This window comes from Aquarana catesbeiana, linkage group LG01, assembly GCF_042186555.1.
Source record: "Aquarana catesbeiana isolate 2022-GZ linkage group LG01, ASM4218655v1, whole genome shotgun sequence".
NCBI lineage: Eukaryota > Metazoa > Chordata > Amphibia > Anura > Ranidae > Aquarana > Aquarana catesbeiana.
Genome location: NC_133324.1, coordinates 909,224,047 through 909,249,334, shown reverse-complemented (window position 1 = coordinate 909,249,334; position 25,288 = coordinate 909,224,047). Strand labels below are relative to the sequence as shown.

At 42.9% G+C, this 25,288-nt stretch overlaps 1 long non-coding RNA gene across 1 annotated transcript; it reads left to right on the top strand.

Annotated features, from left to right (window-relative positions):
• The first annotated feature begins 9,665 nt into the window (after nucleotides 1-9,665).
• LOC141125916 (uncharacterized) lies at nucleotides 9,666-18,390 on the top strand. Its single transcript, XR_012241403.1, has 3 exons — nucleotides 9,666-9,776; nucleotides 14,137-14,197; nucleotides 17,527-18,390. It is a non-coding gene; the product is annotated as an uncharacterized lncRNA (long non-coding RNA).
• Nucleotides 18,391-25,288: the final 6,898 nt, after the last annotated feature.

Genomic DNA, 25,288 nt, shown 5'->3' with positions numbered 1-25,288 from the left:
TATAAATTAACAAAATGGAAATAAATTAACGGAGAGAAATCCAAATCAAATCAATATTCGGTGTGACCGCCCTTTGCCTTCAAAACAGCATCAGTTATTCTAGGTACACTTGCACACAGTTTTTGAAGGAACTCAGCAGGTAGGTTGTTCCAGACATCCTATAGAACTAGCCACAGATCCTCTGTAGATGTAGGCTGTATCAAATCCTTCTGTTCATCTGACTGGATGATGTTGAGATCAGGGCTCTGTGGTAGCTAACCCATCAATTCCAGGACTCTTTGTTCTTATTTACATTGAAAATAGTTCTTAATGACATTGGCTGCGTGTTTGGGTTTGTTGTCCTGCTGCAGAATACATTTGGAGTCAATCACACACCTCCCTGATGGTATGGCATGATGGGTTAGTATCTGCTTGTATTTCTCAGCATTAAGGTCACCAGGGGCATTGCTAGGTCTACAAAAGATCTAGGGCTAGAGCCTATAGCAGCGAAGCCAAGAAAGTCATACACTTGGGCGGTCATACACATGTATACAATATACGTGTGTGTGAATATATATATCTATAGATATTATATATCTATAGATATATATATATCTATGTATAGATATAGATCTAAATATATACAGTATCTCACAAAAGTGAGTACACCCCTCACATTTTTGTAAATATTTTATTATATCTTTTCATGTGACAACACTGAAGAAATGACACTTTGCTACAATGTAAAGTAGTGAGTGTACAGCTTGTGTAACAGTGTCAATTTGCTGTCCCCTCAAAATAACTCAACACACAGCCATTAATGTCTAAATCGCTGGCAACAAAAGTGAGTACACCCCTAAGTGAAAATGTCCAAATTGGGCCCAAAGTGTCAATATTTTGTGTGGCCACCATTATTTTACAGCACTGCCTTAACCCTCTTGGGCATGGAGTTCACCAGAGCTTCACAGGTTGCCACTGGAGTCCTCTTCCACTCCTCCATGACGACATCACAGGGCTGGTGGATGTTAGAGACCTTGTGCTCCTCCACCTTCCATTTGAGGATGCCCCACAGATGCTCAATAGGGTTTAGGTCTGCAGACATGCTTGGTCAGTCCATCACCTTTACCCTCAGCTTCCGTAGCAAGGCAGTGGTCATCTTGGAGGTGTGTTTGTAATCGTTATCATGTTGGAATATAGCCCTGCGGCACAGTCGCCGAAGGGAGAGGATCATGCTCTGCTTCAGTATGTCACAGTACATGTTGGCATTCATGGTTCCCTCAATGAACTGTAGCTTTCCAGTGCCAGCAGCACTCATGCAGCCCCAGACCATGACACTCCCACCACCATGCTTGACTGTAGGCAAGACACACTTGTCTTTGTACTCCTCACCTGGTTGCCGCCACACATGCTTGACACCATCTGAACCAAATAAGTTTATCTTGGCCTCATCAGACCACAGGGCATGGTTCCAGTAATCCATGTCCTTAGTCTGCTTGTCTTCAGCAAACTTTGCAGGCTTTCTTGTGCATCATCTTTAGAAGAGGCTTCCTTCTGGGACGACAGCCATGCAGACCAATTTGATGCAGTGTGCGGTGTATGGTCTGAGCCCTGACAGGCTGACCCCCACCCCTTCAACCTCTGCAGCAATGCTGGCAGCACTCATATGTCTTTTTCCCAAATACAACCTCTGGATATGACGCTGAGCATGTGCGATCAACTTCTTTGGTTGACCATGGCGAGGCCTGTTCTGAGTGAAATCTGTCCTGTTAAACCGCTGTATGGTCTTGGCCACCATGCTGCAGCTCAGTTTCAGGGTCTTGGCAATCTTCATATAGTCTAGACCGTCTTTACACCCTGTTCCACATTATTATTCAAATTCTATTTCAGTGTCACAAAGATTAAATATTTTGTTTTTCAGTTTAACTCATGGATGGCATTGTGTCTCAGGGCTCTTTTGATCACTGAAAACAATCTTGGACACCTGTGATAATTAGATTGCCAGGTGAGCCCAATTAAAGGAAAAACTACTAAAGGAGGGTGTTCCACATTATTAAGCAGAGCACTATTTTCAAGCAATATGGGGAAGAAAAAGGATCTCTCTGCTGCCAAAAAGAGTGAAATGGTTCAATGCCTTGGATGAGGTATGAAAACATTAGATATTTCACGAAAACTTAAGTGTGATCATCGCACTATTAAGAGATTTTTGGCTGATTCAGAGCACAGACGGTTTCGTGCAGATAAAGGCACATTGAGGAAGATTTCTGCCAGATCCATGCACTGGATCAAGAGAGCAGCTGCTAAAACACCATTACATAGCAGCAAACAGATATTTGAAGCTGCTGGTGCCTCTGGAGTCCCACGGACATCAAGGTGTAGAGACCTCCAGAGTCTTGCAACTGTGCATAAACCTTCCATTCGGCCACCACTAACCAATGCTCACAAGCAGAAACGGCTGCATTGGGCAGAAAAATACATGAAGACTAAACAGTCCTGTTCACTGATGAGTGTCGTGCAACAATGGATGGTCCAGATAGATGGAGTAGTGGATGGTTGTGGACAGCCACCCTGTTCCAACAAGGCTGCAACATCAGCAAGGTGGTGGTGGAGTCATGTTTTGGGCCAGATTCATGGGAAGAGAACTGGTCAGCCCATTTAGGGTCCCCGAAGGTGTAAAGATGACCTCTGCAAAGTATGTGGAGTTCCTGACTGACCACTTCCTTCCCTGGTACAGAAGGAAGAACTATGCTTTCCATAATAAAATCATCTTCATGCATGACAATGCACCATCTCATGCTGCAAAGAATACCTCTGTGTCAATGGCTGCTATGGGGATAAAAGGAGAGAAAGTCATGGTGTGGCCTCCATCCTCCCCTGACCTCAACCCTATCGAGAACCTTTGGAGCATCCTCAAGCAAAAGATCTATGAGGGTGGGAGGCAGTTTACATCCAAACAGCAGCTCTGGGAGGCTATTCTGACATCTTGCAAACAAATTTAAGCAGAAACTGTCCAAAAACTCACAAGTTCAATGGATGCAAGACTTGTGAAGCTGCTATCAAATAAGGGGTCCTATGTTAAAATGTAACGTGACCTGTTAAAATGTTTAAAAAGTTAAAATGTTGTTCAAAGTTTGATTGAAATAGCTTTTGATTTCAGTAAATATGCTGCAAACACAACAAATGACAATTTTCAGTTCTTTACAACCTATAAAGTGTTTTGAAACTTATTGTGCGTAATCATTTGGAACAGTGCATTGTAAGTTTTTTATTTAGAAAAAATCATTAGGAGGTTTGTTCAATAAAATTTGAATTGTACTCTTAATAGTTGATAACATGAGAATTATGCTGACTGTTGTTTACATAAATTTTTTAGGTAAATGAGAGAAATATCATTGGCATAATAATTTGGAACAGGGTGTATGTAGAGCAACAATTCTTTTTTTCAGATCCTCAAAGAGCTCTTTGCCATGAGGTGCCATGTTGAACTTCCAGTTATCACTATGAGAGAGTGAGAGCGATAACACCAAATTTAACACACCTGCTCCCCATTCACACTAACGAGTCACATGACACCGGGGAGGGAAAATGGCTAATTGGGCCCAATTTGGACATTTTCACTTAGAGGTGTACTCACTTTTGTTGTCAGCGGTTTAGACATTAATGGCTGTGTGTTGCATTATTTTGAGGGGACAGCAAATTTACACTTTTATACAAGCAGTACTCTCACTACTTTACATTGTAGCAAAGTGTAATTTCTTCAGTGTTGTCACATGAAAAGATATATTAAAATATTTACAAAAATGTGAGGGGTGTACTCACTTTAGTGAGATACTGTATATGTGTGTGTATATATATATATATATATATATATATATATATATATATATATATATATAATTGTTACATATCTGGGTGCGGATCCCATGGTTTGTTATTATTGTTATTATTGACCCTCCTTACATCAGGATCCCAAGAGCCCTCCTTGTTACATCAGGGTCCCCAGAGAGCCCCCCCACTTACATGTGGGTCCAGAGCCCCCCTCATTACATCAGGGTCTCCAGAGAGCCCCACATCACCTGACACCAGATGAAGCTTGTCACTTGCCACATCACCTGCCACCAGATGCAGCTTGTCACATCACCTGCCACAAGATGCGGATTGTCCCTTGCCACTTCACCTACCACCAGATGCAGCTTGTCACTTGCTACGTCACCTGCCACCAGATGCAGCTTGTCACTTGCCACGTCGCCCGCCACCAGATGCAGCTTTTCACATCACCTGCCACCAGATGCAGATTATCCCTTGCCACATGACTTGCCACGTCACCTGCCACAAGATGCAGCTTGTCACTTGCCAAGTCACCTGCCACCAGATGCGGATTGTCACTTGCCACGTCACCTGCCACCAGATGCAGATTGTTCCTTGCCATGTCGCTTGTCACAAGATGCAGCTTGTCACTTACCACGTCACCTGCCACCAGATGAGGATTATCACTTGCCGCGTCACCTGCCACCAGATGCGCATTGTCCCTTGCCACATTACTTGCCATGCCACCTGCCAAAAGATGCAGCTTGTCACTTGCCACGTCACCTGCCACCAAATGCGGATTGTCACTTGCTGTATCACCTGTCACCAGATGCAGCACATGTGCATTGACTGAGTCCCAGAGAGAGGGCGGGCAGTGAGAGATGATGAAATCTCTCTGCTGCCTGCAGGTGCAAAGTGAGGGCAGAATTGCAGTGATGCAGGGCGGGTGGTGAGAGATGATGTCATCCCTCTGCTCTCTCATCCATCTGCTGGCCTGCCGGCTCTCCAGTGCTGCCCACTCGCTGGCTCTCCGGCTCTTCCATGCTGCCCGCCCGCCGGCTCTACGGCTGTCATGCTGCCCGCCGACTCTCCAGATCTCCTGTGCTGCCCGCCCACCAGCTCTATGGCTCTGTCATGCTGCCTGCCTAGGTAAGGGGAGGGGGGGCTCTGGGAACCCTGATTAAAGGGGACTGCTGGGAACTCCTTATATGACAGTGCCCCCTTTACACCAGAGTCTGCAGTATTCCTACTTACATCAGTGTTCCCCCTTATATTAGAGTCCCCAGTGTTCTCCGTTACATCTGAGTCTACAGCAGGCATGTCCAAAGTGCGGCCTGTGTTCCGGTTTAATACGGCCCCCCTGGTGATTTGGCTATATATACCTTTTGTGGCCCCCAGGGCCACAAAAGATATATACCGCATTTATTGGTGCTGCCTTGGAGGGGGTGGGGCGAGTGCCGTCAGATTACATACAGGAGAATCTTCTGTTTACTCAGGGGCGTCTGTAATAGGAAGTCCTGTGTCCTGGGCTGCCATTGGACAACTGTTCTGTCTATCATAGGAGGCGAGACTTTGTATTAAAGAGGCCCATGAGTAAACAGGAGATTTTCCTGTATATAATCTGTTGGCGCTCGTAACACCCCCCTCCCTGTCCCCTTCTAGGCTGCAGATGGGTATTGATCAGAATGCACTGATGTCAATGGTGAGGCTGCATTCATGTCAATGGTGAGGCTGAATTCATGTCAATGGTGAGGCTGCATTCAAGGCAATGGTAAGACTGCATTGATTGCAATGGTGAGGCTGCATTGATTGCAATGGTGAGGCTGCATTGATTGCAATGAGGCTGCATTGATTGCAAAGGTGAGGCTGCATTGATTGCAATGGTGAAGCTGCATTGATTGCAATAGTGAGGCTGCATTGACTGCAGTGAGGCTGCATTGATTTGCAATGGTGAGGCTGCATTGATTTGCAATGGTGAGGCTGAATTGATTTGCAATGGTGAGGCTGCATTGATTTGCAATGGTGGTTTGCAGTGTACTCACTGTAAATCTGAGGTGAAGCACTGGTGATTTCATCATACAATCATGTAGAAGCAAAGATGATGTTTTTTTTATTTACCTTGCATGACCCCCTTTGGATCTCCAGCAACTGCACTTCCAAGTGCACGTGTAGTGCAAAGTGGATTTGCCTTTAGTAAATAAACCCCGAAGTCCAAGATACCTAATAATTTGGGGTGTACAGAGCAAAATGCTATAGTGCAATTTACCTAATGGGGAAACTATTTAGATTGACCTGTGTGTCTCCAAGGAAAGACATTGGTAGGGTTTTACCCTCACTTCCTGTTTGGCTATGTGAATAAATTTAAAGGAGAAAGTGGCAAAATTTGTGAGACGTCTTCACAAAAACTGACAAGACTTCTAATCCCTCTGCACTCTGTCCACAAGAAAAATAAGAAAGGATTTAATTTAGCTTAACTCTGCAAAGACACATTCCTAAGTTCAACTGTGATGCATGTCAATGGCCCATTTAGACCTTGTTTAATAGAAAATACCAGTTGCCTTTCACTAGAAACATTTGTTAGTCCAGTCCTGGAAATCTGCATCTGCTTTACTATTAATTCCCATAAAAATTGGGTTCCTGCAGCTAGATGCGCCAAATGCATCTAGATGCGTGACCGCTGTGTATGTGAGATGCGCAACTGCTGTGTGCGCGGAGGTATGTACCTGTGGCGCATATCTGTTTCCCGGAAGTGGTGGCCAGCACACAGGAATGACATCAAGCCCCTCCAGGAAGTTGCTTGTGCTGCTGCTAATTTCTTCCCACCACCATGCCCTGATCACTGTTCTCTGAGAAAGAGATGATCTTTATTTGCAAATTAAGATCATTTTTTATTTATTTTTACATGGGGTGGTGTTTGTGTGGGTCATGTGTGTATGTATATATAGATATATCTATAGATGTATAGATAGAGAGAAGTTGGGTAGATGCCACACTCCAATTCTGGAGGCATAATAATGGTCTAGCACAGGGGTCTTCAAACTACGGCCCTCCAGTTGTTCAGGAACTACAATTCCCATCATGCCTAGTTATGTCTGTGAATATCAGAGTTTTACAATGCCTCATGGGATGTGTAGTTCCGCAACAGCTGGAGTGCCGTAGGTTGAAGATTCCTGATCACTCTAGCATGTCTTGAAAAAAGGTGGTTTTTCATGTGCCTTGTATAATGCCCAAGAAATATAGTTAGGAAAATACAAGTGGGTCATGGCACATCTACATTCCAAATTTGGCATTGAGGATAGTCATGCACTATGCAATCTGATTGGCCGATCTCTGTACAACTTGATATTTAAGCAAAATAGGAAGACGTACTTGAACGATTAATTAAAATGATAGGAAATCAAACAGGCTCTTGCACTAAATCTAATTTATTTAAGATCTAAATAATTGCAGTGTATTGTCACCTTTAAAGATCAAGATTGGAAAAAAAATGTATTGGGTTTAGAAACACTTCTCTGTTCTTTGTAATGTATTGAAAGATTTGGATAAAAAAAGAAAAAAAAACACATTTCAAAGATATATTAAAAGTGATAGGAATGAAATTAGCGACAAAAGGGTTAATTAACTGAGAACACCTACTAATTGCCTAACAAGATACATCCAATGAGATGAAATTAACTAATTGTATTGAGCGTGCGCTATTATCAATGAGAAAACTGCAGTTACCCTAGCGACAGTTACAGTTTACATATGCGGGTATTTATTATCGCTATTTGCACTTCAATGTGTGTCGGTTCGCCCGTCCGATTAATGACTTTTCCGGCGTACCAATTAATGTATGAACTGGTGCAGTGCCTTCTTCTTAGTAAATCACCCCCATTGTCTGCAAGTCAGGTGCTCTCTGCAAACAGTACATTGGTCATTATATACTGACACTGACTGATATACTACCTGTATGCCTTGAACATCGTTACAGGGCAAAGTGCTAGAGGTAAGTACCATCAACCTTATCACAGTCTCATATACTCAGTAGGAGCTTAGACAAGGCTAAGTACAGACCCCATCCATCTTTGTGTTCAGGACTGATATCTGGCCTGTGGCCACTCAGGCACAATGCTCATATTTGCCAAGAGTCACGATTTTCCTGGGACAATCCCGATTATGGGACCCTCGTCCCGATCGGAGGCTGTCCCGATTAAAATCCTGGGATTTTGCTTTTGTCCCGGGAAATGTTTTTGCCACCGTAGCTGGCTCCAAAAAAATGGCCGGCGACACCTCTGCGAGATCTCTTTCCGGGCTAGCAGGTTCTTTCCCCTTGTGTTCAGTAGAGAGGGGAGCCAATGAATCGGCTTCTCTCTTCACAATTCTCTTGTACACTAAAGCCGGGGTTTAGCTGCACGGATTAGCCCCTCTCCACTGAACACAGGGGAACGAGACAGACACATGTAGCTGCCGCCAAGCCTTCATCCCATGGCGTGCTGTCTTGGTTGGAGTTTTTGACAGGTTGGAGCTTTTGACAGAATGCCGATCTGTGAGGAGCAGACTGCACTGGGGACACATGATGTAAAGAGGCACTGCACTGGGGACACATGATGTAAAGAGTCACTCCACTGGAGACACATGATGTAAAGAGGCACTCCGCTGGGGACACATGATGTAAAGAGGCACGCCACTGGGGACACATGATGTAAGAGGGACTCCACTAGGGACACATAATGTAAGAGGCTCTCCACTGGGGACACATGATGTAAGAGGGACTCCACTGGGGACACATGATGTAAGAGGCACTCCACTGGGGACACATGATGTAAGAGGGACTCCACCGGGGACACATGACGTAAGAGGTACTCCACTGGGGACACATGATGTAAAAGGCACTCCACTGGGCACACATGATGTAAGAGGCACTCCACTGGGGACACATGATGTAAGAGGCACTCCACTGGAGACACATGATGTAAAGAGGCACTCCATTGGGGACACATGATGTAAGAGGAACTCCACTGGGGACACATGATGTAAGAGGAACTCCACTGGGGACACATGATGTAAGAAGCACTCTACTGGGGACACATGATGTTATAGGCACTCCACTGGGGACACATTATGTAAGAGGGACTCCACTGGGGACACATGATGTAAGAGGGACTCCACTGGGGACACATGATTTAAGAGGCACTCCACTGGGGAGACATGATGTAAGAGGCACTCCACTGGGGGCACATGATGTAAGAGGCACTCCACTGGGGACACATGATGTAAGGAGGGACTCCACTGGGGACACATGATGTAAGAAGCCCTCCACTGGGGACACATAATGTAAGAGGTGTAAGAGGCACTCCACTGGGGACACATGATGTAAGAGGCACTCCACTGGGGACACATGATTTAAGAGGGACTCCACTGGGGACACATGATTTTCCTATAGTTTTACTTTAAGTAAGGTGACAGCACCGTATTGATGATGATGAGTGATCTTCTCTCCCTGCATGTATTACTGTACCTCAAGGTTTCTTTGTAAAAAAAAAGAAAAAAGAAAATTATGTAATTGGCTGGTCATGTTGCTCGCATGAATGGGAATTGTAATGATTGGTTTGAGAATGGCAGATGTGTGCTTCTAATTGTGAAATGAAACATACATTAACTGCTTGCTGACAGCCTGACATAGGTGTACGACTACGACGGCAGATCGGCTCTCCTGCGCTTGATCCTGTACTAGATATGTGATCCAGCACTTCTGGATAGGGTCCGTGGCCCCGGCGTGCCTACGTGACAGTTCACATAATAAAGTATCGATAGACCCCTCAGGGCTGTCATTCCAAACAGAACTGTTTATGTTTCTTCTAACAGTATTATTATTGAGGATTTTGAATGTAAAATGTGATGTTGTCCTATTATATCATCTGACAGTCTGCAAGTCAGCTGCTCTCTGGAATCAGAATATTTTACTGAAACAAACTACCTTTTGGTAATCCGTAAAGTACAAACTGGTAGTGGTAAGTACCTTCATATTTGTTGTTGTATTATATACAGTCATATATGATTTAGTAAATGGGATATTAGGTTAATTTAAAAGCCCACTATACCTTACATTAACGTGTTGCCAATTTTCACTTAAGTGTCAGTTTCTGTACAGGCGTGATAACTTTTACATACTTATATTTAAGGCTACTTTCACACTGAGGCGCTTTTCAGGTATTTTAGCACTAAAAATAGCACCTGTAAAGCACCTCTCATGCCTCCCAGTGTGAAAGCCCGAGTGCTTTCACTCTGAGGCGGTGCGCTTGAGGGACGGGAAAAAGAGTCCTGCAAGCAGCATCTTTGGGGCGGGTTGGGAGCAGTGTATACAGCGCTCCTACACCGCCGCTGCCCATTGGAATGAATGGGCAGCACTTCGGAAACGTCGCAACATGCACAGTTTTAACCCTTTCTTTGGCAGATAACAGGGGTTAAAAGCGCCCCACTAGCAGCCGAAAAGCGCCACTTAAACAGCGGTAAGCGCTTTACTGCTAACGGACCTGCCGCCCCAGTGTGAGAGCAGCCTTAATGTTAGCAGTAGCTCTATACATTATGCATATACTGATTTATTCAGTTTGACTTTCAAGAAAACTAGCATTTTAATCAGTATAAATGATGATGATCTTTGCTTTAGAGCAGGGAGGATGCAAACTTTCCTTTCCATGAGTTCCCCTGTCACACTGCTTATCATCGGAAGTCCATCACATTTTTTTAAATGTAATTTATGGGCCAACAATAAATCGGAACTTAACAGAGAACTAAAAGCATTTTTTTTTCATTTGGATAAAGTAAGCGAGGGTTATAATTCCTGTCAATTTTTTTTGCCATCTATGTCTCATTGGGGAGATTTTCCTTTATTTACTGTCCCATTGCCAAAAACAGAAAGTCAGACGAAATCCCTCAAAAGTAAAAGGGAATCCCTGGTCATCACCAGAACTAGTGTCCCCATTGGATGATTTCCCCTCTATTCCTGCTCTGGGGACAACCCAAATATTTTTCATCTTCAGTAATAACGATAAATAGGACAAATAACACAGGTGAATCTCCCTAATGGGGGCACAGGCAGTAAGGAAAACCTGACAGGTATTCTAATCTCTCTCCACTCAACAAAAAAGTTTTGCCCTTAGTTATACTTTAAACAAGGCTAAGAATCCCCCTACTCCTTGTGATAGCATTCCCTTTAAACACTTCCTGTCGGTCACCTGTACATTCCGTATAAACAAAAGCACATTTTACATGTATGCTATGGGCCTATTTATTCAGCAATAGCCTTGTCATTTCTTAAAAGAGAAGTGTGGGTTTACAAAAAATAAACATACATACTCACCTAGATAGCTGCAGCATCGACCCGATGCTGAAGCTGTCCCCCGCCAGCTCTACACCAAGAAATTACCAATAAAAGACTGCTGATCACTCATTTTTCAGTTTTCAGCAAGCAGAGAGGTTTTGAAAAATGAAAAAAAAGAAGATGAAAAATACATTTTCGTTTTATTTCTTCATTTTCCAAAAACTTGTAGCAGCAAAGATCTGCGAAATACTGCCCCTTAGCAAATACCGTAGAGGGTCTACTTTCCAAAAAGGGGTAATTTGGGGGGTGTTTGTACTATCCTGGCATTTTAGGACCTCTGAAACTGTGATAGGTAATCAGGAAGTGAAATGTGCAAGTTACACCCTTTGAAAGCCTTAAGGTGGTCATTGGATTTTGGGCCCCTGTAAGTGGCTAGGTTCCCAAAATGTGTCACACGTGTGGTATCCCCATACTCAGTAGAAGTAGCAGAATGTGTTTTGGGGTGTAATGCCACATATACCCATGATGTGAGAAATATCTCATTAAAGTGACAACTTTGTGTGAAACATCTTTTTTTTGTAATTTTTCCAAAGATTTGTGGCAAAAATAAAATCTTCTAAAGGCTCAATGTGCCTTTCAGCTAATACCTTGGGGTGTCTACTTTCCAAAACGGGGTCATTTGGGGGTGTTTCTACTGTCTTGGCATTTTAGGGCCTCCAAAAATGTGATAGGTAGTCAGGAAATTCAATCCCCTTGAAAGCCTGAAGGTTTAAAGCCCAAAGCCTGAAGGTGGTCATTGGATTTTGGGTATGTGGCTAGGCTGTCAAAAAGTCTCACACATATGGTATCCCCATACTCGGGAGAAGTAGCAAAATGTGTTTTGGAGTGCAATTCAAACTCACAACTTTGTCTAAAAAAAAAAATTTGGCATTTTCCAAAAACTTGTGGCAAAAAATATAATCTTCCATCTTCCATTTGTTGGTGGAACAATCACAAGTGAAATATAAGGATTGCACATTAATCAATCAACTTGCATGAATTAATTAGGACATGAATAACATGTTTGGCACGTTTATATATCAGCACCAATACTTTGAGTCACACAGGTGACATAGGAGGACTATACAGCACTGATTGATTAATGACATTCGTTTATAAAGAAGGACATTATGCATGTTATTTAAGTGAATATTTTATGAATGGAATTTGTTATTTTGATGTTGGTTTGGCATGTTATGTTTTTGAGCACATTTGATCACATATCATAATACAGCTCTGCAATGAGATAACGGCATAATCTAATATAGAAGAGCAATTGTTTTTGGAAATAAATTTACCTAAGCAGCTTAATGAGAGAAACTGAGTTTTTAGTTTAGCAAAGTTTTAGTAGTTGATATTTTTACAGCAAACTCCATGTTTTCAAAATCATTCTGGTCATCCTCAGACAAGAACACCACCATTGTCAGGATGATGGAGACACAAAAAATATAGATCAGGTCGATGTTTGCAAAAAGAGAGAGCTTTGAGTGCCTTCTGATTGTCAAAAGAGTTTATTTAGTGCATTCTTCTGTGCTGAACAATATTCAACTTCCAAAATACCATACCATAATACAGTAAAACCTAGGATTGCGAGCATAATTCATTCCAGAAACATGCTTGTAATCCAAAGCACTAGTATATCAAAGCAAATTTCCCCATAAGAAATAATGGAAACTCAGATGATTCATTCCACAACCATTTATTCATAATTCCTTCAGTTTATAGTCCATATAAAAAGATTATAGCAATGTGATGGGTTGCTTAACCATAAAAAGTCCATCCACAAATGAAAGCCTCCACAAGTGGATTAGGAGCAAAATACATCAGGAGCTGTAGCAATATGGTTACATTTAATGAAGCTACATCATTTAGCAACTCACATGATTGATGGTTAAAAGAGGCACATGGCATCCCCCACACCGCCGGCTCTCACCGATGTCAGTCTGCAATCGTGACGGGGAAGACTACCCTGCAGTAGAGTGATCTGAAAGCTTGAACCGCTCATGGAGCGCAGCGTGGAAGGGAGGTTGATGGTGGTGAGGAGGATGGTCTATGTGGACAGCTTTACCCCAGATGCCTGCATACTTAGATGTGCCTGTTTTAATCATCAACCATGTGAGTTGCTAAATGTTTTACCTTCATTAAATGTAACCATATTGCTACACCTAGAGGCGCCTCTCTTCTCTTTTATACTCAGTTGTGACATGATGCTACTTGTATATCAAGACATCACTTGTATATCAAGTCAAATGTTTTAAAACATTTTGCTTGTCTTGCAAAGTACTCTCAAACCAAATTACTCTCAAACCAAGGTTTTACTGTAAGTTCAAATTCTGCATTCTATTTTACTTACAATAAAATTTTGCAACATCCCCACTACAGTTGATATATCTGTCCATCGAGTATATTACATTTTTTTGCTCTTCAGACTCACATGGCAAGCTTCCTTTCATTAGTGTAGGCTACACTGAAAAAACAAAAAAAAACTATAATAATTGTTCATATAGAGCTTATGTATTCAAAATTTTAGTTTAGTCCAAAGTTAATTTTTTTTCAAAAGCAACAGTGTCCATAGGAATGACTGCATACACAAAGCATGGCAAGCCTTTATTAGAGCCACCAAATAATGGCCAAACACCGAAACTGAATGACAGGGGCTGCCAAACAATAATAAGGAATGCGGACAAACAACACTCACCTTGAAGTTGCTATTTCCATAAAATGTTCTGCAGACAACTTTACAAGGCCAATACCAACGCAAGAGATGAAGACAGTGACAACGTTATTATTAACGTATGCCTGTAAATATGCTTGCAAAAAGTATATAATGCAGCAGATTTTCAGATACAAAGGTATTAACCAGCTGCTGAAGGGCTACCATGAATAGCATCAAAGAAGAAGATAGATTGCAGATGAGTGGTTTAGTCCCATATGTCTGCTGTATGTCAGCTCTGTCATTTAATAATGTTATACCGAATTTCAGTTTTCTGCTATATTTTTTATTTTCACAGGAGGGTGCTAAAATGGAAATGTCTGCGGGATTCTTCCTACTTTTCCTGCTCTTTTCTCTAGGTATGTCTTCCTAACCAAATGACTTAGTTGCAGGGAACACCAAATGTAAAAGCAAAGACTAAAGCATACATGGACTCTGTCTTTAAAACTTATATTTATCTGTGTCCAATTTTGGAAAATTAGAAAAAAAGTTTAGCGTTTACCAGGCCCAGCCTGGATTTATGATCATTCAGTATCTCACAAAAGTGAGATTTTACAATACATATCTAAAAACCTCAAAAAAACTAAAACGTAATATACTGCAGCTCACCAATAATTTTAAAATGTTTCAAGGTTTTTTTTTTTTCTTTTTTGACCTGGTGATTTTGCCAGAATTTCGAATGAAAATTAGGAAAAGCAGGTTTTAAAAAAGTTTGTTCGTTTTTCTAATCATTAGTGGGGTCAAATAGATGTTCGTATTCGACCACAGTGATAAGAAAATTCGAAGAAGCAGGTTGAAAAATGTTTCTTGAATGGTAGCAATGTTCAGTATGTGGCAGTGGCGGAACTACCAGGGTCGCAGCAGTCATACTTGCGACTGAGAAAAAAATGGATTGGATGCCCGGATTAACCAAAGTATAGATATTAATTCATAGGTTCGATAGTTTAATCAATCATTCAACTCTGGGAATATCCCCAGAGCTGCAGTCCTAGCAGCACTGACGCGTTTCGCTAGCCAATCAGAACGCTATCTTCCTCAAACCTGGGAGGAGTTTGGGGGAGATGGCTTAAATAACCATAAAATTATTAATTATTATTATTATTAATACCAAAATTTGGCCACAAGATGCCAACCATACTACCTCCCATACACAACTTTCAGCAGGGAACTACATGAATGCATAGGCATTTTTTAAAAATATTTTTAGTCATAAACAGACGAAGAGAAAGAGAGAAGATGGACTTTGAACAACAGACTAATGACAATGAGACAATATATAGCTAATAGTGCATAGTTACTCAGATATTATTTGGGCAAAAAGGACTGTAAATTGCACTCAATGTTCAAACCTGACAGTGTCATGGAATTCAAATAGTACGTCCACAGGTATTGATCGCTTTGCTCCAGACACCACAAACGCCGAATATCGCCATTTGATTATCCATACCCATTAGCAAAAAATGCTGCTTAGCACTAAGGAATTATCATACCATCCAGAGGACTGTATTCCTGCTTAATTCATCTTTGGAAACTTTTGATGATCAATTTGTGCGTATGACAGTGTGTGTGAGTGAGTGTATGGTGCATGCGCAGCTGCGTCCCCCAGTTTTAATATGACAACGTTGTCTTTTTTAATAATCTATGAGGTACACATCAGGTCTATTACTGTTTCATTAAATTGTTGTTGTGTGTTTTTTCTACAATAAAACATTAATTCAATTCTAGTGTCCTAATTGGCCCCCTTGGGAGAAACCTTTTTTCTCTCTTCTTTGTACTTGCGACTGAGCCCTGGAGTTTCACCACTGTGGGGGAGGTCCAAAAGCCTGGGATGTGGCTCCAGGGTTTCTGGCCGCAGTTATGAGCACAGAGTGTCTATTACACTCTCTCTCACACTGCCCAGACCCCGCACTGACAGCCTGCCCCTATCCTCCTCACACAGACACTCAGACAGGAGAGGAAAGAACTAGAGAGAGCAGGATCTTCTCCTCCTCCTCATATCGCTCCCCTCCTCCTGTGTGTCCTCATGGCCCCGCTCACATGCCAATCCCTGGCAGCTCAATGCCTTGCAAAGTGAAAATCAAACAGCCAGCAGCTAGATAGTGGAGGAAAGGCCAGCATGTACTATGGATGCTGCAACCCTCCACAGGGGATCCACAGCTCTCCAGGACAGCCTTCCTTCCTAATCAAACTTCTCAGTGATTGAAAAGAAAGCAACACACAGGTGGGTCAGTCATTGAGGGGACTGAAGAGAGTGCATTGTCACCTCCAGAGCCCCTCTAACAACACAGCATTCTGCTGGGGTTTCCCTGGTGTGGTGCACTACAAGCCCCAGCATGCTCTGCTATCCTATGTGTATGTATAGCACAGGCTGGTAGACCTTGCTTGCTGACCACAGTGGTGGAACTCCAGGGCCCAAGCCTCCATCAATGGTGAGTGAAGCGTCCTTCCCTTCCTCTCTTATCTCACCAGCCTTTGAGCACACTAATGTAAGGGAGAGGCTGTAATGTAAAGGGGGACTCTGATGTAAGTGGGGGCTTTGGTGAGTAGAGACCACCTTACATCAGGATTCCCAGAGTACCCCTTACATCAGAGTTCCCCTTTATATTACAATCCACAGAGCTCCCCCTTAGAGCCCTTTCACATGGCTGGACTCTGCCAATCGGATCCACCTGCTCAGCAGGAGATCTCTTCACTGATCCCCCCCGAGCAGGCAGATGATAGGTGCGTGTCTGCTCCACTTGTGCAGAGTGGACACGGACACAGCTCACTGTTCTCTATGGGCCGGTCTGACTGTCATCCAATCCACTAGATGGATGGTGACTTGATCTCCATCTATCTGTTTCATTGGATCGGATGCAGGCAGGTGTAAATGGAGACATGTCGGTTTACATCCACCTCCCCGCATAGAACAAGGGGTTGTCCGATCACTTTGCACATGCCCTTATAGTGCAAGTGGAAATTCTGCAGACTCCGAACTAACAGGGGCTCTGGGAACCCTGATTAAAAGGGAATGCTGGGAATTACATTTTTGTAAAGGAGCAGTGTGAAAGTAGCCTACACCGATCGGAAGGGAAGTCATGGCGATTTGACTGTTGATGTTGAATCACACATTGATCGGATAATAAAACTGAAGCATATATGACTACCATTAGTTGGGTCAGTTCTCTGTCTACAAAGTACAAGAGAACTATAATAGGTGGTCAATTACTTTATAGGGTTTGAAGGAGTGGACAGAAAATCAGTGAATACAATGGAGAAATGTCACATGAAGGCTTCACTTATTTTTGATTAAATGTTTGATTTATTGGATTTTTCTAAAAACATTGTGTATTAATTTATTACACACAGTATACTTCCTACCAACTCTGTACCATAGTCCCTCTCTTTACATTACCAAAGGAATTCCCATCATTTTGCATATTATTCTACTTTACATAAACCGCCCTCATTACTGGAGATAAAAAAGAAAAAGATCTGTTAATCTTAAAAGCCAACAATCTGCATGTGGCAATCCAAAAATCTCAGGATGCTTTCATTGTATCTGATCTGTATGTTTTGTCTTTACATATGAGGTATTGTGAAATGGTATAAAACTTCAACTGACTCAGTATTAGAAGTATGTACCTCTGTTATGTATGTATTTATTACTTGTCAGGTAAAGCAAATAATATAATGGTTTATTTTTTAGGATCCCTTGGACAGATTAGAATGGCTAAGACTCCAAATGTCATCTCTACATTACCAAGAGTGACAGTCACCCTCTCCTGTAGAACCCATGAAGCTGTAAATGATGCAAATCCAAAGTTCCGTGTCTTACCCCGGAACCATCAGAAACCGGAACAATCTCCACCTCTAATTATATATCATGCCTATCGCCAAAATACCGGGGTTCCAGACCAAAACAGTCACACTGTATCTATACCTGATGTCATTCTTAAAATTGCCAACTCTGAAATACCGGATGCAGGTGACTATTACTGCCAGCAGCGCAAAGAACGTCCGAACACACAGTGATATGGAGCTGTACAAACACCTTCTGCATGTGTGCCTGTGTATTAGTATGCATGAAATCTGTATATACTTCCTAAACCTAAGGATCTTCATCTTACAGTTATCCACCTAGAATGAAATGGAAGGTGATCCCTGAGCCATGTAGAGAAGTGAAGCTATACTGGAGACTATGACCCTAACGCATTGTCTCCAACTCAATTACTGTACTATGTACTTTATGAGACAGGAAGATTTAGAACATACCTGTCATCAGTAAATACATAGAAAATAGCCAACCACCTAATCTCACTGTATAACAGGCACCCTCAGGGGTTATAATAAACCTTTAGGCATTGCAATTCGAGAGTCATTCATAGCCAGAATTTTGAGTCCAGGAAGAGCTAGAATTGTAAGAAGTGATTGTAAAGGCTCTTTTAAAAAAAAAAAATAACAAACATGTTATACTTACCTCCTCTGTGCAGTGGGTTTTGCACAGAACAGCCTGGATTCTCCTCTTCTTGGGCGCCTCTTTGCTGCTCCTAGCCCCTCCTTCCTTTGAGTGTCCCCTCAGCCAGCAGTTTGCTACAGGGGGCACCCAAGCAGAGTCAGAGCTCCATGTAGCCATTCAGACACAGAGCCACGACCTTGCCCTTCCCCCTCTCTCCCCTGACTGGCTGACTGACAGCTGTGTGAGCCAATTGCTCCACTGCTCTGTCTCAGCCGATCAGGAGGAGTGTACTGGATGGCTGAGGGGATCGTGGACAAAGCTGGAGAGAGAAGGGGCTCAGGTAGGTAATTGGGGAGGGTGCTGGGGGGGGGGGGGCTGCTACACACAGAAGGTTTTTTATCTTAATGTATGTTGTATGTGTTTAAGTAATGATTGTATGATATTTACGTTATTTCTGGAAATAATTTTATATCAGCCCCATAGCTTTATTATACCAGCCCAACTGCATAACGTCATTATTTTCTTGTTCATAAAAAGGAAAACCATGCATTTTAAAGCATGTTTGAAGAGTGTATTATACTCACCAGTGCCCATCAGTGCAGCCTCATCAGTGCCCATTTATGCAGTCTCACCAGTGTCAATCAATGTAGCCTCACCAGTGCCCACCAATGCAGCCTGATCAGTGCCCATCAATGCAGCCTGTTCAGTGCCCATTAGCTCAGTCTTATCAGTGCCCATTAATGCAGCCTGTTCAGTGTCCATCAATGCAGCCTATTCAGTGTCCATAAATGCAGCCTGTTCATTGCCCACCACCTCAGCCTGTTCAGTGCCCATCAGCTCAGCCTGTTCAGTGCCCATCAATGCAGCCTGTTCAGTGTCCATCAATACAGCCTGTTCAGTGCCAATAAATGCAGTCTGTTCAGTGCCCATCAGCTCAGCCTGTTCAGTGCCCTTCAGCGCAGCCTGTTCAGTGTCCATCAATGCAGCCTTTTCAGTGCCAATAAATGCAGTCTGTTCAGTGCCCATCAGCTCAGCCTGTTCAGTGCCCATGCGCTCAGCCTATACAGTGCCCATCAATGCAGCCTGTTCAGTGCCCATCAGGTTAGCCTGTTCAGTGCACATCAGCGCAGCCTGTTCAGTGCCCATCAATGCAGCCTGTTAATTGCCCCTCAATGCAGCCTGTTCAGTGCCCATCAGCTCCACCTGTTCAGTGCCCATCAATGGAGCCTTTTCAGTCCCCGTCAGCTCATCCTGTTCAGTGCCCATCAATGCAGCCTGTTCAGTGCCCATCTCTGCAGCCCGTTTAGTGCCCATCAGCTCAGCCTGTTCAGTGCCCATCAGCTCAGCCTGTTCAGTGCCCATAAATGCAGCCTGTTCAGTGCCCATCAGGTTAGTCTGTTCAGTGCACATCAGTGCAGCCTGTTCAGTGCCCATCAATGCAGCCTGTTAAGTGCCCCTCAATGCAGCCTGTTCAGTGCCCAACAGCTCCACCTGTTCAGTGCCCATCAATGGAGCCTTTTCAGTCCCCATCAGCTCATCCTGTTCAGTGCTCATCAATGCAACCTGTTCAGTGCCCATCTCTGCAGCCTGTTTAGTGCCCATCAGCTCAGCCTGTTCAGTGCCCATAAATGCAGCCTGTTCAGTGCCCATCAGCTCAGCCTGTTCAGTGCCACATCAATGCAGCCTGTTCAGTATCCATAAATGTGGCCTGTTCAGTATCCATAAATGCAGCCTGTTCAGTGCCCATACAGTGCCTTGCAAAAGTATTCACCCCCTTGGCTTTTTACCTATTTTGTTACATTACATTTAGTTCAATGTTTTTTTAATCTGAATTATATGTGATGGACCAGAACACAATAGTCGGTAAGTTGGTGAAGTAAAATTAGAAAAATATATACATAAAACAATTTTTCAGAAATTTAAAACTGATAATTGACATGTACGTATGTATTCACCCCCTTTGTTATGAAGCCCCTAAAAAGCTCTGGTGCAACCAATTACCTTCAGAAGTCACATAATTAGTGAAATGATGTCCTCCTGTGTGCAATCTAAGTGCACACGATCTGTCATTACATATACACACCTTTTTGAAAGGCCCCAGAGGCTGCAACACCTAAGCAAGAGGCACCACTAACCAAACACTGCCATGAAGACCAAGAAACTCTCCAAACAAGTAAGGGACAATGTTGTTGAGAAGTACAAGTCAGGGTTAGGTTATAAAAAAAAACCATCCAAATCTTTGATGATCCCTAGGAGCACCATTAAATCTATCATAACCAAATGGAAAGAACATGGCACAACAGTAAACCTGTCAAGAGGCGGCCGCACACCAAAATTCACGGACCGGGCAAGGAGGGCATTAATCAGAGAGGCAGCACAGAGACCTAAGGTAACCCTGGCGGAGCTGCAGAGTTCCATAGCAGGGACTGGAGTATCTGTACATAGGACGACAATAAGCCGTACGCTCCATAGAGTTGGGCTTTATGGCAGAGTGGCCAGAAGAAAGCCATTACTTTCAGCAAAAAAAAATGTCACGTTTTGAGTTTGCGAAAAGGCATGTGGGAGACTCCCAAAATGTATGGAGGAAGGTGCTCTGGTCTGAGGAGACTAAAATTAATCTTTTTGGCCATCAAAGAAAACGCTATGTCTGGCGCAAACCCAACACATCACATCACCCAAAGAACACCATCCCCACAGTGAAACATGGTGGTGGCAGCATCGTGCTGTGGGGATGTTTTTCAGCAGTCGGGACTGGGAAACTGGTCAAATTTGAGGGAAAGATGGATTGTGCAAAATACAGGGATATTCTTGAGCAAAACCTGTACCACTCTGTGTGTGATTTGAGGCTAGTATGGAGGTTCTCCTTCCAGCAGGACAATGACCCCAAACACACTGCTAAAGCAGCACTTGAGTGGTTTAAGGGGATACATGTAAATGGCGGCCTAGTCAAAGCCCAGACCTCAATCCAATAGAAAATCTGTGGTCAGACTTAAAGATTGCTGTTCACAAGCACAAACCATCCAACTTGAAGGAGCTAGAGCAGTTTTACAAGGAGGAATGGGCAAAAATCCCAGTGGTAAGATGTGGCAAGCTCATAGAGACTTATTCAAAGCAACTTGGAGCTGTGATGGCCGCAAAAGGTGGCTCTACAAAGTATTGACTTTAGGGGGGTGAATAGTTATGCACATTTATGTTTTCTGTTATTTTGTTCTATTTGTTGTTTGCTTCACAATAAAAAATAAAAAAACAGCTTCAAAGTTGTGGGCAACAAAACAGGAAAAATGCCAAGGGGGTGAATACTTTTGCAAGGCACTGTAAATGCAGCCTTTTCAGTGCCCATCAGCTCAGCCTGTTCAGTGCCCATCAGCTCAGCCTGTTCAGTGGCCTTCAGCGCAGCCTGTTCAATGCCTATCAATGCAGCTTATCAATGCAGCCTGTACAGTGCCCATCTATGCAGCCTGATCAGTGCCCATTAGCTCAGCTTGTTCAGTGCCCATCAGCTCAGCCTGTTCAGTGCCCATAAATGTAGCGTGTTCAGTGCCCAACAGCACAGCCTTAGCTGTGGTCATCAATGCAGTCTGACCAGTGCATAGTGATTGAAGAGCAGACGGATTACACCGAGAGGGGATCTCCTGTTTACCTAGCACAGCCGCTGTCCTCAGACAAAGTCCTGCCTCCATCTGGGGGTCCCCTTGTTAAAGGCTTCCAGATTCTGATAAGCCCCCCGCCCGCATACCCCCACAATCACTGGGCAAGGGTTGTGGGGATGAGGCCCTTGTCCCCATCAACATGGGGACACAGCGTTTTGGGGGGCTACCCCAAAGCACCCTCCCCATGTTGAGGGCATGTGGCCTGGTACGGTTCAGGAGGGTAGGGGGGCGCTCTCTCGTCCCCCCTTCTTTTCCTGCGGCCTGCTAGGTTGCGTGCATGGATAAGGGGCTGGTATGGATTTTTGGGGGGGCCCCCATGCCATTTTTTTTTACATTTTTGGCGTGGGGTTTCCCTTAAAATCCATACCAGACCTGAAGGCCCAAAGGGCCTGGTAATGGACTGTGGGGGAATCCCATGCCGTTTTTTTCATTGACTTTTATGTGTATTGCCGGGACCGACAATTCATTATAGCCACAAGTAATTTTAAATAACTTTTTTTCCTTTAGAAATGTAATTTTGCTCTCGGACTGTTCTAAACACGGGAAACATGCGCCACTTTACAGGCATACTATAGACACCCCCCAGGTATAAAATTTAAAGGAATATTTCATTTTTATTGTTTCACTTTAAGCATTATTAAAATCACTGCTCCCGAAAAAACGGCCGTTTAGAAAACTTTATTTGCATTGATCCATGTCTCCTGAGGTAGGACCCAGGTCCCCAAACACTTTTTATGACAATAACTTGCATATTAACCTTTAAAATTAGCACTTTTGATTTCTCCCATAGACTTTTAATGGGTGTTCTGGGCTTTGGGCTTACGAATTTGCTGCGAACACCCCAAATTGTTCGCTATTAGGCGAACAGCCAATGTTCGAGTCAAACTCATATGCGACCCGAACATAAAGCTCATTCCTATTCACGATGTAAACACAAGCTGGTTATCGGCATTCCTTTCGTCACGCTGACAGTGAGGAAGGGAGAAGAGAGCCGATAACCAGCTTGTGTTAAAGGGACATCTACACTGATAATCAGGGTACTGATTATCAGTATCCTGATTATCAGTGCAGTCCAAACAGTGCTGACAATCAGTGCCCAGCAGTGCCTCCTCATCAGTGTCACCTATCAATGCTAATTATCATTGCCCATTAGTGCTGCCTATCAGTGCCCAGCAGTACCACCTATCAGTGCCCTTCAGTGCCACCTACTGGTGCCTATCAGTGCTGCCTATAAGTGCAGCCTCATCAGTGCCCACCAGTGCCCACCAGTGCCACCTCATCAATGCACATCAGTGCAGCCTATCAGTACCCATCAGTGCAGCCTCATCAACACACATCACTGAAGAAGAAAATTACCTGTTTGCAAAATGTTAAAACAAATTTTTTCAAAATTGTTCGGTCTTTTTTCATCTGTTTAGCAAAAAATAAAAAAACCCAGTGGTGATTAAATACTACCAAAAGAAAGCTCTATTTGTGTGAAAAAGGTGATAACAATTTCATATGGGTACAATTGTCAGCCAAAGTGTGACAGAGCTGAAAGCTGAAAATTGGACTGGCAGGAAGGGGGTAAAAGTGCCCAGTATGCAAGTGGTTAAAGGATCTATGTATACAATTTTCTAACAAACATCTAGACAGTTAGTTGGAAAATGACAATATTTTCTCTAATATGTGTAGTTCCTATATTGTCAGCACCCCCTTTGCCATAATGTGCTTTTTTCCAGAAATATCGCAATCAGGAAACAAAAAAAGTGTATTGTGGTCACTAGATGGCGCTGACAATATAGGAACAACACATTATAGAGAAGTACAGAAATGTTTGTTCTGAGTGTGCTGAAGTTTTTTACATCCACACAATGAGCGTTTTATACATACAGATCCCTAGGTCTTTGAGGGACAGCACCACAGAGCAGGTACATATTGTGGCAAAAGCTGCTTTTTTATACTGACTGTTCACATGATTTTTGTTTTTCATTTTAAAGTAGAGTTGGGTTTTACAATGATATGAAAAATATTCTTATGTACTGTATACCTTAAAAAAAGATAAGTATTCAGCGCAAATAATGACCTCAATGCGTTATTATAGTTAATATGCAAGCTGAATGCTAAGGTCAATACACAACACCTCAACAGTAGTTTAAGCTCAAAACAGTGCAACGCAAATAACCAAAAACTGTAAATGATAATAATTCATAAACAGCTAAAAAAAGTCCATATATTGTATGAACAATTTATGGTAAAGACTCAATGCCACAGTGATAATGTGCATCCAAACCAAGCATGCAGGTGTCAGAGTGAGTCCAGCCCATCCACCAAAGACATGAGTAGACGCTCACCTCACAATAATGAGCCAAAGATCTGGATAAGCCTTCCCACATAGTCGGGATATCAGTCCTCCAATGTCCATCAATGGCACAGAAGAGGATCTCACCATGAAATTAGTATATAAATAAAATAAAATAGAACAGGATCTAATGCTCTCTGTTTGACTTATTTAAAAAAAGGTAAAAGCACTTACAAATAAAACACTTGTCCCAAGTGCATGGATAAATCGCTCTGGTATACAAATGGAAACCAATAAGATGGCCGCGGGTGATGTCATATGTAGCTCCTCCACCGTATGCATTACGTCCGTAGGCAGGACTTCGTCAGCAGCGCAGGGTTGACGAAGTTCCGCCTACGGACATGACGTGTACGGAGGAGGAGCTACATATGACATCACCCGCGGCCATCTTATTGGTTTCAATTTGTATACCAGAGCAATTTATCCATGCACTAGGGACAAATGCTTTATTTGTAAGTGCTTTTACCATTTTTTTTTTCAATAAATTGAGTCAAACAGAGAGCATTAGATCCTGTTCTATTTTATTCTATTCATATATGTATTTTGTGGTGAGGTCATCTTCTGTGCGATTGATGGACATTGGAGTACTGTATACCTGCCTCCTATGAAGGATCACAGGAAATGTTTGACAGTTGAGGTAAAAACAACTTTCACTATGTGACACCTATAATGATTTTGTACTTGATGTCTATGCAGGGGGTATTGGCACGTTTTCTGATTTACATATAGGAACTGTGAAGTGATTTCCCTGTATATTTTATTACATGACATTAGGGTTGCACCGATACCATTTGTTTGAGACCGAGTATGGAGAAAACGTCCTTACAGAAGAAGAAGAAGCTCATCAGAGATCGTAACACGTTCAGGTGTGAGGTGTCACCATTCAGAATGTTTTCTCCGTTCACATCATGATTGATGATATGCATATTTTTCACATTTGTATGTGAGTATTTTATCCCTAAGTTATAGTTTTAATAAATGTTATTAGCAGAGAGCACTATAGTTTGCCTTTGTTTTATAT